The sequence below is a fragment of the Vigna radiata genome, chromosome 1 (genome assembly GCF_000741045.1).
Source record: "Vigna radiata var. radiata cultivar VC1973A chromosome 1, Vradiata_ver6, whole genome shotgun sequence".
In the NCBI taxonomy this organism is placed as follows: Eukaryota; Viridiplantae; Streptophyta; class Magnoliopsida; order Fabales; family Fabaceae; genus Vigna; species Vigna radiata.
Window position 1 is genome coordinate 15,180,964 of NC_028351.1, and position 14,651 is coordinate 15,195,614.

General features: G+C 31.6%; 1 pseudogene; it reads left to right on the plus strand.

Annotated features, from left to right (window-relative positions):
* The window catches only part of LOC106758028, a 13,693-nt pseudogene extending 10,983 nt beyond the window's left edge, over positions 1-2,710 (plus strand).
* Positions 2,711-14,651: the final 11,941 nt, after the last annotated feature.

Genomic DNA, 14,651 nt, shown 5'->3' on the forward strand with positions numbered 1-14,651 from the left:
AAAGCATGCCAACTAGCTTAACTAATTGTAAACATATCTCATGTGCAAAGCATGAAAGACATGTGAAAGACATGTGTTATGAAGAGAACAATAGAGTTTCGAAGTGTCTACTTATATTTTCTCTTCAATCAAGACAATAAATTCATATAACTAATTAAAAATAAAATAAAAATTATTTATTTATTGTCTTGACCGAAAAGAAAATATAAGTAGACACTAGACACTTGAAATTCTTAACTCTACTGTTCCTTCCATAACAAATGTCTTTCATGCTTTGCACATGAGATATGTTTACAATTAGTTAGGCTAGTTAGTATACATGAGATATGTTTACAATTAGTTAGGCTAGTTAGTTTGTTTTGCACATGAGGTATGTTTACAATTAGTTAGGCTAGTTAGCATGTTTTGCACATGAGATATGTTTTTACAATTAGTTAGGCTAGTTAGCATGAGTGATATGTTCACTAATTGTAAAAAAATATGTTCAAATTGTTTATAATATAAAATAAGAGTAATAATATATATATATATATATATATATATATATATATATATATATATATATATATATATAATATTAAATTTAAATATTAAAAAAGTCACTAATGAAATAGGGAGAAATATATTGTTTATAGTCTTTTTTATTTTGATGTAAATTATAGTAAAATATTTTAGATTAAAATTTGATTTTGTGTGATTAATGTATTAGAAAAACTAATAAAGTTTATTTGCCAACTTTGTTGAATTAACTTTTACAACATAAATAAACTATAAATAGACATCAACTATTCACTCATTCTCCTCGTACTCCTCATTCTCCATAAAATATCTCTCATTCTCCATAAAATATTCATTCATTAGGAAAAAATTTCTTTTTTGTTTTTATTGTGTTTTTCTTGTTTCATGGTTCTAGTAGAACATTGGACTATTGGACCATGGCAAAAACTTGTCCAGGAGGATTATGTTTCATAAATTACTGCATCCCAACAAAAACAGCTTTCACAATACATGGTTTGTGGTCATCAAATATTTTCGGTTCACATCCACATGATTGTATTTCATATATATTATTAATTTTATTTTAAATTATAAAAAATTCAAACTTATGTTTTTTTTTATAATTAGTGGACATATCATGCATGCTAACTAATGGTAAACATATCTCATGTGCATGCTAACTAGTCTAAGTAATTTTAAACATATCTCTTGTACAAAGCATGCTAACTAGCCTAACTAATTGTAAACATATCCCATGTGCAAAGCATGAAAGACATGTGTTATGAAGGGAACTGTAGAGTTTGGAAGTGTCTGCTTATATTTTCTCTTCAATCACGACAATAAATTCACATCACTAATTAAAAATAGAAACAAAATTATTGCAGTAATAGTATTTATTGTCCTGACTGAAAAGAAAATATAAGTAGACACTAGACACTTTAAATTCTTAACTCTATTGTTCCTTCCATAACAAATGTCTTCCATGCTTTGCACATGAGATATGTTTAAAATTACTTAGACTAGTTAGCATGCTTTGCACATGAGATATGTTTATAATTAGTGGGGCTAGTTAACATGCTTTGCACATGAGATATGTTTACAATTAGTGGGGCTAGTTAGCATGCTTTGCACTGAGATATGTTTACAATTAGTTAGGCTAGTTAGCATGCTTTGCACATGAGATATGTTTACAATTTTTTTTTTCAATTTGAAAGAAGTCTAAAAGTGGGGGCTAACTTGCAACCTAGGGTTTAGTGCCCAACAACCCCTTATTCCTTGATTCTACTATTCCATTCTCCATGGTGTTCTTAGAACGTGAACAACCCCCACCCTATGAGGTCTTTTCGTTTTAACAGTTTGAGTAAAAGTTCGTGTTAATTTGAATTTCGTTTCCTCATCTTGCTTATGCACTCTAGTTTGAATTTCTTTTGTAATTTCATTTTAGCATTTCCGTTTTCGTTTATAGATTCATTGCAAAATTCCACTTTCGTTCCTAGTTGCATTTTCGTCCCAGTTTTCACTTTTGTTTTACATGTGCTGTTTCATTTTTGTGGTGGTATGGGAATTATAACGTGGTTATGTAAGAGAATTCCAAGGAGGAATGTCTCAGTGATTGGTTATTTTGGTGGTGGTAAAGTATGAATATGGACAGCGAAATCCATGGCGTTTATCCTGAAATTCTAATGATTATCAATTCTCAAGTAGAGATAGGTAAGTCATGCCGGGAGTTATAACGGATTAACCTCAGGTGGCAGTTGAGGGTGTTCCAGTTACTACACCCCCGAGAGCATGAACGGCCTTAAGTTACATATTCATACTAGTCCGGACAGTCAAAGTAAAGTGGTCGGTAAATATGTGTTATATGTTTTATGCATATGTATGAGTGTTTTATTTGTTTGTTTGAATTATATGTTAACATGATTATTAAATTACATTAGCTTACCCTGCATTTTCTGTTTTGCCATGTTACCGTTCGGTTTATCCTTTGCAATGATCATCCTGTGGGTGTGAACGGAGGGTGGGGATGTCTTTTTGAAGCAAGCTTTGGAAGGAGATGATCAATCAGTTTAATATAAGACCGTTTGGTCTTATACATAGCTTTTTAGTAGTATAGGATCTTGTATAAAGTTTTAATTTTGATAGTTATTTTGGGATAACTGTACTGTTAAATACTTTATTATTAAGTAGATAATTGATCTATCTTATTATTTCATGTGATAATTCTACTATGTAATTTATACTATATTTTGGGATGTTACATAGAATGTAATATTTTTAAAAAATTAAGAAAAAAAAAAGTTGGTATAATATATAAGTGCCAAAGTAATGTTTTGAAAAAAAAGTTAAGGAATTTTTGTAGGTTTTCTATAAGAAGTATTGAACAAAAATTTTCAAAAAAGAAAAGATAAAATATATGAGTAATTTATTCAAACTTTTTTATTTAATGAATAGATAACATTTCGTGTGTTTAGTTAAATCGATTTTTTTTTCATATATTTTTAAGTTTTGCTCGAACTAAATTCATATTTAAGTATGCATTCAAGTTAACAATTTTAGTTACATAGAAACGAAAATAAACTTCTTCCAATTCGTCCCTTCAACTCTAAAATTGATAATAACGTATTTATTTATATAGTAAAAAGAACTAATTTTCAATATTTTATACAAAAAAAAAACCACTATAACATATCCATATACAAAACTTCGCACATCATCTTCATCATTATTTATTGAATTCTTAACAACAATAAAAAAGAAAACACTAAAAAAAATTAAAAAAATATATATTTTATTAATAATATGTTGATAAGTGAGCTTAAGCTTGTAAGATAATTTGTTCTTACTTTATACAATAATATTTTGGTAGTATTTTGTTGGAAGTCTCACATCGACTAGAGATAAGGCGGATGCAAGCCTTATTTCACAAGTCAGTTTTGTGGAGTTGAGTTAGACTTAAATCACACTTTCTAATATATTTCTTATCAATATAAAATTTATAATATATGAAAAGATTATAAGCAAAGTGAGTGTATCACAAATATATATATATATATATATATATATATATATATATATATATATATATCCATGATCTCTAAATATAGAACATAAGTTAGTAAAATATCAAAAAGAAACACTAAAAAGTCTAATTAGTTTCAATATTACTAAATGATCCAATGAAGATTTGTTTCTTTCTATCATATAATCTAACCATCAACAGTGAATTTCTTGTCAAAACTTCTGCTTCTTGTTATAATAATTAGGTTTAAATACCTTTTTAGTCCCCAAGTTCGGATCGGAATTTTCGTTTTGTCTCCGGTTTCAAAAATGAAGCCCTTTGATCCCCATGTTTTCAATTTTGAGTGCAATCGGTACCTTCCGTTAAGTGGATGCTAACGGCGTTAACTTTTCTTCTCTCTCCTCTGCTATTCCTGACACTTCTTTCTCTCTTTCCTATTTCTCTTTTCTCTCTCACCAATAAACATTATTATAACTACCTAACTCTCACCTCTTTCTCTCTCTTCTATTTCTCACTCTCACCTTTTTAATTATCTTTCACCTTTTTCTCTGTTCTATTTCTCTCTCTCACTATTATATTTATTTATTCATGCAGTGAACACATCCTATTATGCCTATTATTTTCTTCCAAAAGAAAAGCTTAATCTCAGTCATACATACGCTCATTAGTATCATATGCATTTCATTCTACATGTTGTATACTTCCAAACTGTATGAATGAAGTATGAATGAATATATATCAGGAGTAGAAACAGGAGTCCTGGGAGAGTATAAAGTACATATGCACTGATGTTATTCTGTGATGAGGCAGAGTATAAACGTAAAGCCTCTTTATTCCATTAATTCTTCTTCTTTCTACATTTTGTCCATACATATTCTCTCCACATTTCAATTTCTCTATCCCTTTAATGACTTATAATCAACAGTTTCATGCTACATCTTAACAGGTTGCTATTCAAAATATAAGGAAAAATAAAATTTATTATTCTTGATATTATCAATATTTTTATGATTGTAACTGCAAAGAAAGTCAACTACCTTCCTTTCTTATATTAATTTAATTTATATCTACATTAGGTAATCAGTTGCTAAGTATTTTCCAAAAAAATAAAAGGAAATTTAATTCATTATAATATTTTCTATAAACATTTTAGATTAACCCCACCAAAACGTTAATAACGGTCATTAATTAATAACGGTTGGTAATTCCATGGTAATTATTTGAGGGTTCCTTCCTAAATGGTGAAAGAAAGGGCATACTACCTAACTGTCATGCTTTTGCCTTATTTTTTTTGCAAAACACTACTACTCGATTCTCTGAAATTCATCGTTGTGACCTCAAATACACTCATATTTCTGGAGGTATTTCTTCTTGCACCTCCATAAGCAAAGTAAAAGGTGAAATTTGTACTCATCTTCTTCCGTCCACTCCTTCCTCCTACACAACCACACCTCCGTACTTTCTTCCACCTCCACTGGTGCGCATTTCCCCATCTTCGTTGGTGCTCTTCGTCATCTCGACCGGTAGTGCTTCATGAAGGTTATTGGTCACCTCCCTCAATGCGACACTAATAATTGCAGAAAAAAAATGGAATAGATTTAAATTACAACCATCTCCCAACTTTTTCTCAATGTCTTTCTCCTCCACTGATTTCTTTGAAGTTTGGTCTTCAACGCCATTCTTCCTTTCAATGTACTCACCATAGAAAAGCATGTGACAATCTCCTTTCATCATCACTAACAAAGTTAGAAAGATGCGAATATAAGTTTCAACGACACTCCTTTGAAATATGCTTGAATTCACAATGCAATCCAACTGATTATTCTCAGACAAAAATTTCTCATTGCAACACCATGAATGACACCATTCTGAGAGTGATTACAGACATCTTCAATTATTTATTTCTTGTTTAAATTTCTTATGCGGAACATTTATCACCTATACGATATAAAGTTTCCTCTCTCTCTGAAATTCATTCTCGAAACTCTGCCATTGTTGCTACTTCTTCTGCTAGTGCTACACCACCAAACCACTTCACCGGTAAACCACACTTCATTCGCGGAAGGTGTGTTCTGATAATAATTTTCGTAATTTGTGCATTTGAGTAATTTTTTGGATGTTTTTTTTCTTTCTTTTGTATTTATATGCTCTTTTTTTGGAGGAACAAGTTGACCTGTTCCCTAATGAATGCCTTGCGGTGGGATAAATCAATATTGAAATTAGCCTCCAACTAGCGGCGGACGGTGGGGATGATGGTGGTGTTGAGGTCGGAACTCCGGAGGAACTCACGGAGGCGGGCAATGAGTTCGAATTCGGAAACCATGAATGGAAGTTTACCAAACCAAAACCAACCCTTCTTCAAATGCACAAGTTGGGTTACAACGGGTCACTCACCCTAAGAAGACTAAGTCTCTACATAAAAGAAAAGGGAAATACCTGACCTAGGAGAGAGAAAAAGCATTAACAGGGAAGTATCAGACTGTGAGGAGAGAGAAGAGAGTAAAAAAAAGAGAGAAGAGAGAAAAAACTGAGTGTTACAGTAAGATCAGAGGACAGAGAGAGGAAAAAATGTTCTACGTCAGACGAAATTAACACTGTTAGTATCTACTTAACGGAAGGGACTGATTACACTCAAAATTAAAAATATAGGGATCAAAGGGCTTCATTTTTGAAACTGGAGACAAAATGAAAATTCCCACCCCAACTTGAGGACTAAAAAGGTATTTTAACCTAATAATTATAATTGTTATTATGTAGATGTTATCTGATTGCGATTTCATTTGACAAGATCTTTTGTCTTTATAGAGCAATACAATAACAACCAAATAACCTCCCGTGAGACATGGCTTGGTGTCTCTATTTTATGTGTATTGTCAATGAAAAATTCCAAGGAATGGTAAGTTTGATTTCATATTATTATTTTTTTTTGTTTCCCATAAAATAGGATTAATCATGGAAATCAAAGGTCCTTTGAAGGGATGTTTACAATAAAGTAAAAACATATTTGTGCCTTAGGTTACGTGGGGACTCCGGGTCTATATTTTCCACATGTATCATCAACGTACTTTACATGAATTAATATCCAAAGTAATGGTAAATTTTGTGGAGTTTTAGGAATTTTTCTTGAGAAACAAAGAATACTAAAAATTTTCATTGACAAATTTGCATACATTACTTAAAAAAGAAGTTACATGAATTTTTCATTTGGAATCTAAGTGCCCAAATTCATTCCATATAAAATAGAGATGAAAAAACAAAATATATCACATAAAAAAAAGATTTATAAGCACATTATTAAAGATTTTGAGTTGAAAGTGATCACAATCTCTTAAATAAACTAAATTTATACTAGTGGAAAAACACTGTTTAACGTCAGCTCAAAGACGTCTGTTAGCGCTTCACCGATGTCTTATGATGACCGGTGGCATTACCGTAAATAAGATGGTAACCTAGACGTCGACTTCAAGGTAATGAGACATCTATTATGCAGTACACGTCAGCTCTGCCGTAAGCCGACGTCCAATGTAATGAGGTAGGCGAGAAGACAGACTTCTCCTGCGCATTTGACGTCGGTTGTGATGGGGGCCGACGTCTACTTGGTTGTAATTAATGTTGGTCACCTGATATATAGACGATTAGATGTCAGGTAGTCAAAAACCGACGTCTATGGCCTGTTCGGAAGGTGGGAAGACAAAAATTTCAGCAAAATAGACGTCGCATTTTTGGGTGCGCGACGTCTATGTGCCTGTAATTAATTATGTGCATCAAACTCCGAGGCACTTCGACGTCCGACAACATAAACCCGACGTCTATATTATTATAGATGTCGGCGCCCCTTCAAAACTGTCGTCTACGTCCCTAACAGGAAATGAAACGTCAATCGGTTCAGCGCCCTAGACGTCGGCTCCTCTGGTGGCTGACATCTAATGGGCATTCAAAAAGTCAATTTGATGTTATCCTGGACGTCGAATTAGTTAGATAACCGACGTCTAGGTGACCATAGACGTCGGTCTCTAGAGCAACCGACGCCCCATTTCATGTTAAATAAACCGCAAACTCTTCGCAACATTGCAGTTTCTGATATCATCGTCTTCTTCCTCTCCTTTTTCTCTCTTGCGGCTCCTCTCCTTTTTCTCTCTTGCTGCATTGCATTATTGTTTCTAATAACATCATGCATCGTCTTCCTCCTCTCCTTTTTCTCTCTTGCAGCATTGCATCTCAGGTGCGTGTTTTTTTATGGTTACCGTTTAAACATTGTTTAGTCTTTCATCGATTATCTTCTAGTTCCACTGATTAAAATTTGTTTTCCTTGTGTTGTGTTTTAGTGCAGTTTTGTTCCTCTCTTGGGGTAACACAATACCACATTCTTCCTTTGCTAGCTGCCTCCCAGAAAAAGGGCGTCTTTTGGATTTCTCGTGGCGTTTCGATCCAAAAACGACCCTGGGTCGTTGCCTAGTTATCGTTTCACCATAATTTTTCCCTCTTGCGGTTGAAAATGGAACTAAGCAAAGACCCAGGTTCAGTTTTGGGTCGAAATGCCATGAGAAATTCAAAAGAGACAAGCTTTTTTTCGGGGGAAACTACAAAAGAAAGAATGTGCTACTGGGCTGTCCAAAGACAGGAACAAAATTGCACTAAAACACAACGTCTATATTAGACGTCGGTTAATGCATACACCCACGTCTAATAGTGACATTAGACGGCGGCCAGTGACATGTTCGAAGTCTTTATGTGCTCGTAGGCGTCGGGTATTGCATCATCCGACGTCTATATATTGCCTTTAGCCGTCAGATTACGCCTGCACCGACGTGTAGTGACGTCTGACATGGAACTAACTGACGCCTGTATAAACGTCTGTTATGTCGGATGTGCGATGACCCATTGACGACACCGTTTTTGACGTCGGTTGTTAATGAGACGTTAAAAGCCCAAAATAACCAACGTTAAACAGTGCTTTTCCACTAGTGTTAGGTCTCATTAATGTCATATTTCTCTAATGAAATTTAGGGATGACAAAACAGACCAGTCTGACTTGTTTTGGTCCGTAAATAGAAATACCAATTTTGACCTATAAAGAACTAAAACGAGGGTCTTTATCAATGAGCAAGGCATATGGACATCACTTTCCAAGAATACATTATTGAGAAACAACAAGAAAGGTTCCTTTTGTGATCTTTCTCTCACTTCTAAAAGATGTTATTTATTAGGTTGCGGAAGAATAGATTTTAGTGGCATTGTGGCTAAATTAGAGAAGTTTATCATGATGAAGTCCATCTATAATAAGTTGTTGTTGAAGAGATAACATGTTGGACCACATATGTAGGAGAGTACAACGCTAAAGACTCATGTTGAGCTTAATTATACTTTCATTAATTATACTTTCATGGAGCTTTAAGACATTGATGTCAAAGTAAAAGATAAAGTATGCTTTTGCTAGCCTCCCATCATCATATGAAGCTTAATAAGTTCTTTTAGTGTAGGTAATGATTGTGTGATGCTCAAAGAGGATAAGTTGAGCATTGAGATAACGAAAGTATGCCTTATTTTGGGTGAATAATCATTTGGTAATAATGCACAATCATTTGGGTCAATAATCTTCAAGAAAGACAAAAAGGCCACGAAGTAGAGAAAGATAAAGGTTTTAAGGCATAATCAAAATTTTATGCTAGATACAAGTCTTAATCTGAATATAATGCCCAAGACACCCTTAATAATAACATGTTTTGGTGTGTTTAAAATCTTGTGTAAGTATGAAACAAGTATTACATAAAGTCAAACTTAGCACAAGACAATTAACTGTAAAAAGTTAGACCAAGACTTTCAAGATTGTACAAAAGCGCTAGACTCATATCAAGCTTATACAAAAGCTTAGACGAGGACTGGAAAAATTGTTAGACATATGTTAAGACCAAACAAAGTCTCCAAACAAGATCTGTAGGCAATATCTATAGAAGTTTTAAAAGAAGATGTAAGACAAACACCTCTGATGCAATATACTAGTGTCAACACAAATCTCAATAATGAGAGGACATATAAAGGAAACAATTTGACATATAACACATTCCAAGAATAATTTGACACGGCACGCCAACCACCAAAGTTTGTATGTTTAAAATAATGTTGTCAGAAGTTTAAAAGAAGTAACAAAATAAATGAATATCCTTTATATAACACTTTGAGTGCAACAACTAAAGGTATCGATCAACATACAATCATACATGGTATACAAAGACTTTAACACAAGGGTGAGCTAAGCCTCGTCGATCCAATTTATACTGACACAAAAAAGACTTTTAATGTCTATTATTTTTAAATTTTTGACGTCTTTTGAAATTTGGATATCATAACGGGTGATGTTAAATTGACGTTTGTTATCTCTAAAGGGACGTCAATGATCGTTTATTCAATCTATAATATATATTAATTGACGTATGTTACAAGGACAACAATAGAGGTCAATTTGGGGTTTTTTTTAAAAAAATCATCAATATTTTCTTTTACTAAAATCATGGAAAATCAATATGCAATACAATATACATTCACACAAAAAATCATAATTTTCTAAGTACTTTAGACATCTCAAATAAAGTGGTAATGTATGAAAAATTTGGTGAATAATAATATGAAAATAAAAAACATACATTAAACGATGAATGTTTGAAAATTTAAGAAATTCAATCCTCTTTGGGAATAGCTTAAATGTGAACACTCTACAAAACCCTAAAATAGGAAAGAAAATGAGAAAACACCAACCTTAAAAGTGTCACAGTTGAGTAACCTTCAAGCCTTGAGAACATACTTCAGAATGCACTAATAAATGCTACACAAAACTAATCAATGGAAATAAGAAAATTGTTAGAGAGCAGTGAAATAAATTAATGTGAATGAAAATCACACAAAAACCACACTAGACCTCATTGTCGTTGTGGCCATAGTTCCTGAGTGACATTTGTAGAAGCTCATGCAAAGAAAAAAAATAAAGAGAAAATAAACTTGTCCTTGTTTTTTATTACATTTTTAAAACAACTTAATGTGGAACTAAACATATGACACATGTTAAACACTCATTTATTGTTTGAGCTAGGTGGGTTGACCTCAATTTTGAAATTGGCGTTAGAGATTTACAAAAATGTTATTACACATTTTTAACGATGGATTATTACTATACCTAACGTCAAAATAATGAGATTAAAAGCCTTTTTGTACAAATGTTAAAAAGTTTATAAATCAAGTTTCTGCATGCATGTAAGACTATGAAACACACAAATATAAAATATAAAATAGTAAGTGCTTAGTATTTTTTGTATTATCTTTTCAAATGAAATTTTTCCTTATATCAACTTTATAATTATATAATATAAAGAAACTTATTGACTTATACTAAAAAAAGTGGTGTACCTCGCTTGCTTAATTTCAAGAGGTAGTAATTCACTGTATAAAAAGAGAGTTTATGCACTCAAAATAAGATAAAAGTGACAAAACAATAGTTATAGTTGTGATAAAATAAATAGAAATGTTAACAATAAAAGTATTAAATTTTACTTAAATAAAAAAAATCAATTATTAATTTAAACTTTGCATTAGATATTACAAAAATGTATTAGGTCTGGCGCTTCGATATCAAATTAATGTTATTAGAATATATCAAATGCATATAAATATTTAATTATTCACATACATTTAAAATGATCAATTATCAACTTAGAAAGATGGTTGTTGTTAACCAATTGCTACTGTTATTGAAACATAAATTATATTTAATTATCTTAGTTGGCAAAAGCATCAAAATGATGCAATTTTTCACTTCAAAATTATTAAAATGGTGTAACTTTGAAGTCGTGTCACTTTAGTAGGACTTCCTTTTGAAGAAGTCAAACTAATTTTGTATGACTTTAATTTATTGTAATTTTTTATTTTATTTTAATTGAAGTCGTTCGTATAACTTTAATGTATTGTGATATAAATTAAAGTCATGTATGCTTAATATGACTTCAATATATTGTGATATAAACGGAAGTCGTGTTAACTTAATACAACCTGTAATAAAGTCGTATCATGCTAGAATGACTTGGTAATTTTGAAGACAAAAGTGTAAGTGCTTTTATCTATCTTAGTTATATAAGAATATTCCTATATATAGTTTTGGAGAGATTGTAGTAAAAAAAGAGATTAACATATGACTCACCAAAGAAAAGTAAAACAAAATAATACGATTTTGTTATCTATGTTGGTATGCAAACATTTCTTTTAACTGACCCATTAAAAATACTTGTCCTCAATGAACTAGAGGAAAGACAATCCAACAAACCAAACACACCCTATCTTCATTTATTTCTATCAGGATATAATTGGTATTTCAAAGACTATGCGCTGAAGAAAATAGGAGAGTGCAGGAAGCAATCGTTAGTTTCAAGTAAACAAGTCGTTATTTGTTGAGTAATGGATGGAGAGAGTTATTCCCACCACTACAAAGTGTTTCCTACACCTTCTTAGTTCTCTTTTACCATCTAGTAATATTTAAACGAATATAAATATGTTTTAGATTCATAAAGGGATGTTAATATTCTATTCACATCATTTAAGCCTTATTCACTTGAGTAGATTTGGAGGAGAGTAATTGAGAGAATTTGAAAATAATTTTTTTGTTGTTTATTTGAATAGATTTGGAGATAAGTGAGAATGGATTAGGAAGTAAATTTTTTTAATTTGTCACATAAATTAAATCCTACACTAATTCTCACAAATTTTACTTTCAAATCTACTCTCGTTTACCTTCAAATTCACTCAAATAAACAATAACAAAAAATTACCTTCAAATCCACTCAATTACTTTTCTTCAAATACACTGAACAAGACCTTAAGGACAAACGGATATCGATATCCAATTATGTAGACCGAGTTTGAAAGTCTAGGTTGAAGGATGCTGTATGGAATTGGATTCATCCGTGAGTGTTGAGTTAAAATTGGTAACTGAAAAAGAAAGGAGAGTATTGAATGAAGAAGTCAGACCATTGCTACTGCATTTTTCGCCATTTCTTTCTCGTAATCCTATTCAAATTTATTCTCACTCACTGCTAATTATGTTATATTCACTTTTATCACATTCCTCGCTTCACAATCAACAATGAGAAATATTAAAAAAAATTTAAATTAGTTCCAATAAAAATTAATTTTCATAAGAGCATTGATATTAGATGAATGCACGATTTACAAAAAAGTGTGCAACTATTATGAAGTGTAGAACGGTGATGATGATCATTCCTTCCATATATTTGGAAATATCAATCGAACAAAATTCAAGAAAAGAGATAACCTAAACTTCATATTAAAAAAAAAGTTAATAAGAAAATTATCTCTCTGAAAACAATTATCTTTTTGGGAAAATTGTGTTTGTTATAATATTTATAATATCATATTTACCATTCTATTATATATATTTATAACATCATATTTAATAACTAGCATATATAGCTTTTTTATTCTTTCAAAAACTAAATATATATGTAGAGTAAAGTGATTATTTGTTGAATAAAAGAAATATAAATTAGCAACAAAGATAAAATAGTTAAATACCGGAAAAGATTGAGAATATGAGAAAATGCATGAAAGTATTATACTATAGTATAGTGATTAGAAATTGAAATTACAATCAATTCTTTAACATGTGACTAGAATTATTAGATGTAGGGTATGTGAGTGTCCAATATTTCGATTCTAAAGCTAGTAACCATAATAATATTTTTGTATAGGCAAAAATCCTAAAAAAGGCTGCATTTGAGGTGAGAAAGTAGGAACTCCATCTGGAGTGATTTGTAAGTAACCTGTACTGTAAACCATAGGATTGATTTGTCCGACACCATAACCATAAGCTTCATCAGGAAAAGTAGCAGTGCATGTTAAGATATGCTAAATATTCTATTAAAGGATATTAGACAATCAAATATTGTGTTAGTTATAATTTAGATATTATTTTAATTTGTGCAGATTTGTGCACCTGTCATTCCTTTAATAGATGAAGAATTATAGGATCCTTATATGTATATATGGTGCTCTACTCTTTGAAATAATACATCAGAATTATTCTTTAAACCTTTTATTATGGTATCAGAGCCAAACACTGATATTCTCTACAATATAGGAATCAGTGTTTTTTTTTTCATTGAATATTTCTGATGGCTTCTTCCGATGACAATCAATCGGAGAAACATAATTCTGGAACTTCCGCTGCTTCCAAGAGTTATATTTCTACCGCTGCCGGATTTGTGACCAAGTCAGGTCTATCTAACTCTGCTCTTAATCTTTCTGTTGTTACTAAGGGTAGTGATTGGATAATTGATTCAGGTGCTACTGATCATATGACTTGTGATCCTCATATATTTACTAGTTTTTCCTCTAATTGTTATAAAAGTGTTATTATTAATGCCAATGGGGTCTCATCTCCTGTCGCAACCGGAAAATCGCGACGATCCAAAAAGAAAACAATTTTTGAAAAATGTTTTGGAGTCGCCACCATAGTTTATTCTGGAAAACTATGGAAAAAACCACAAAAAGGATAAGGCTCGGTCCACGAAAACCAAAGATTGGGTTCGGGAGTCGGTTACGCATAGGGAAGGTGTTAGCACCCTACAACGGCTGCCCAAAGGCAGTACCTTTAATTAAATGTGCGAATAAAGATGTGGTTTGCAAAATGTTTAACTATCCCAAGAACAACTATATAAAGAAACAAAAATATTTTTTGTGTTTTTTTTTGGCCCGACAAGGATTGACCTTGCTCCTACGTATTCTCAGTCATACTGAGAAATNAGGGTTACGTAGTTCTTTCAGAAAGATTGATGTTTGAAGATGTTTTTAGTTTTTGAAGATTTTGTAATTTTTTGGTATTTTTATATAAAGAGAGAAAAGGTTTTTTAGCACAAGGCCTACGCGAGCGGTCGCACGTGTGCTTGAACCTTTTCAAAATATTTTTATTTAACTTTTAATTTTGGTAAAAGAAAAGGAAAANATTTTTATTTAATTTTGGTAAGAGAAAAGGTTTTCTACACAAGGCCTACGCGAGCGGTCGCACGTGTGCTTGAACCTTTTCAAAATATTTTTAATTGATTTTTAATTTTTGTAAAAGAAAAGGAAAAGGTTT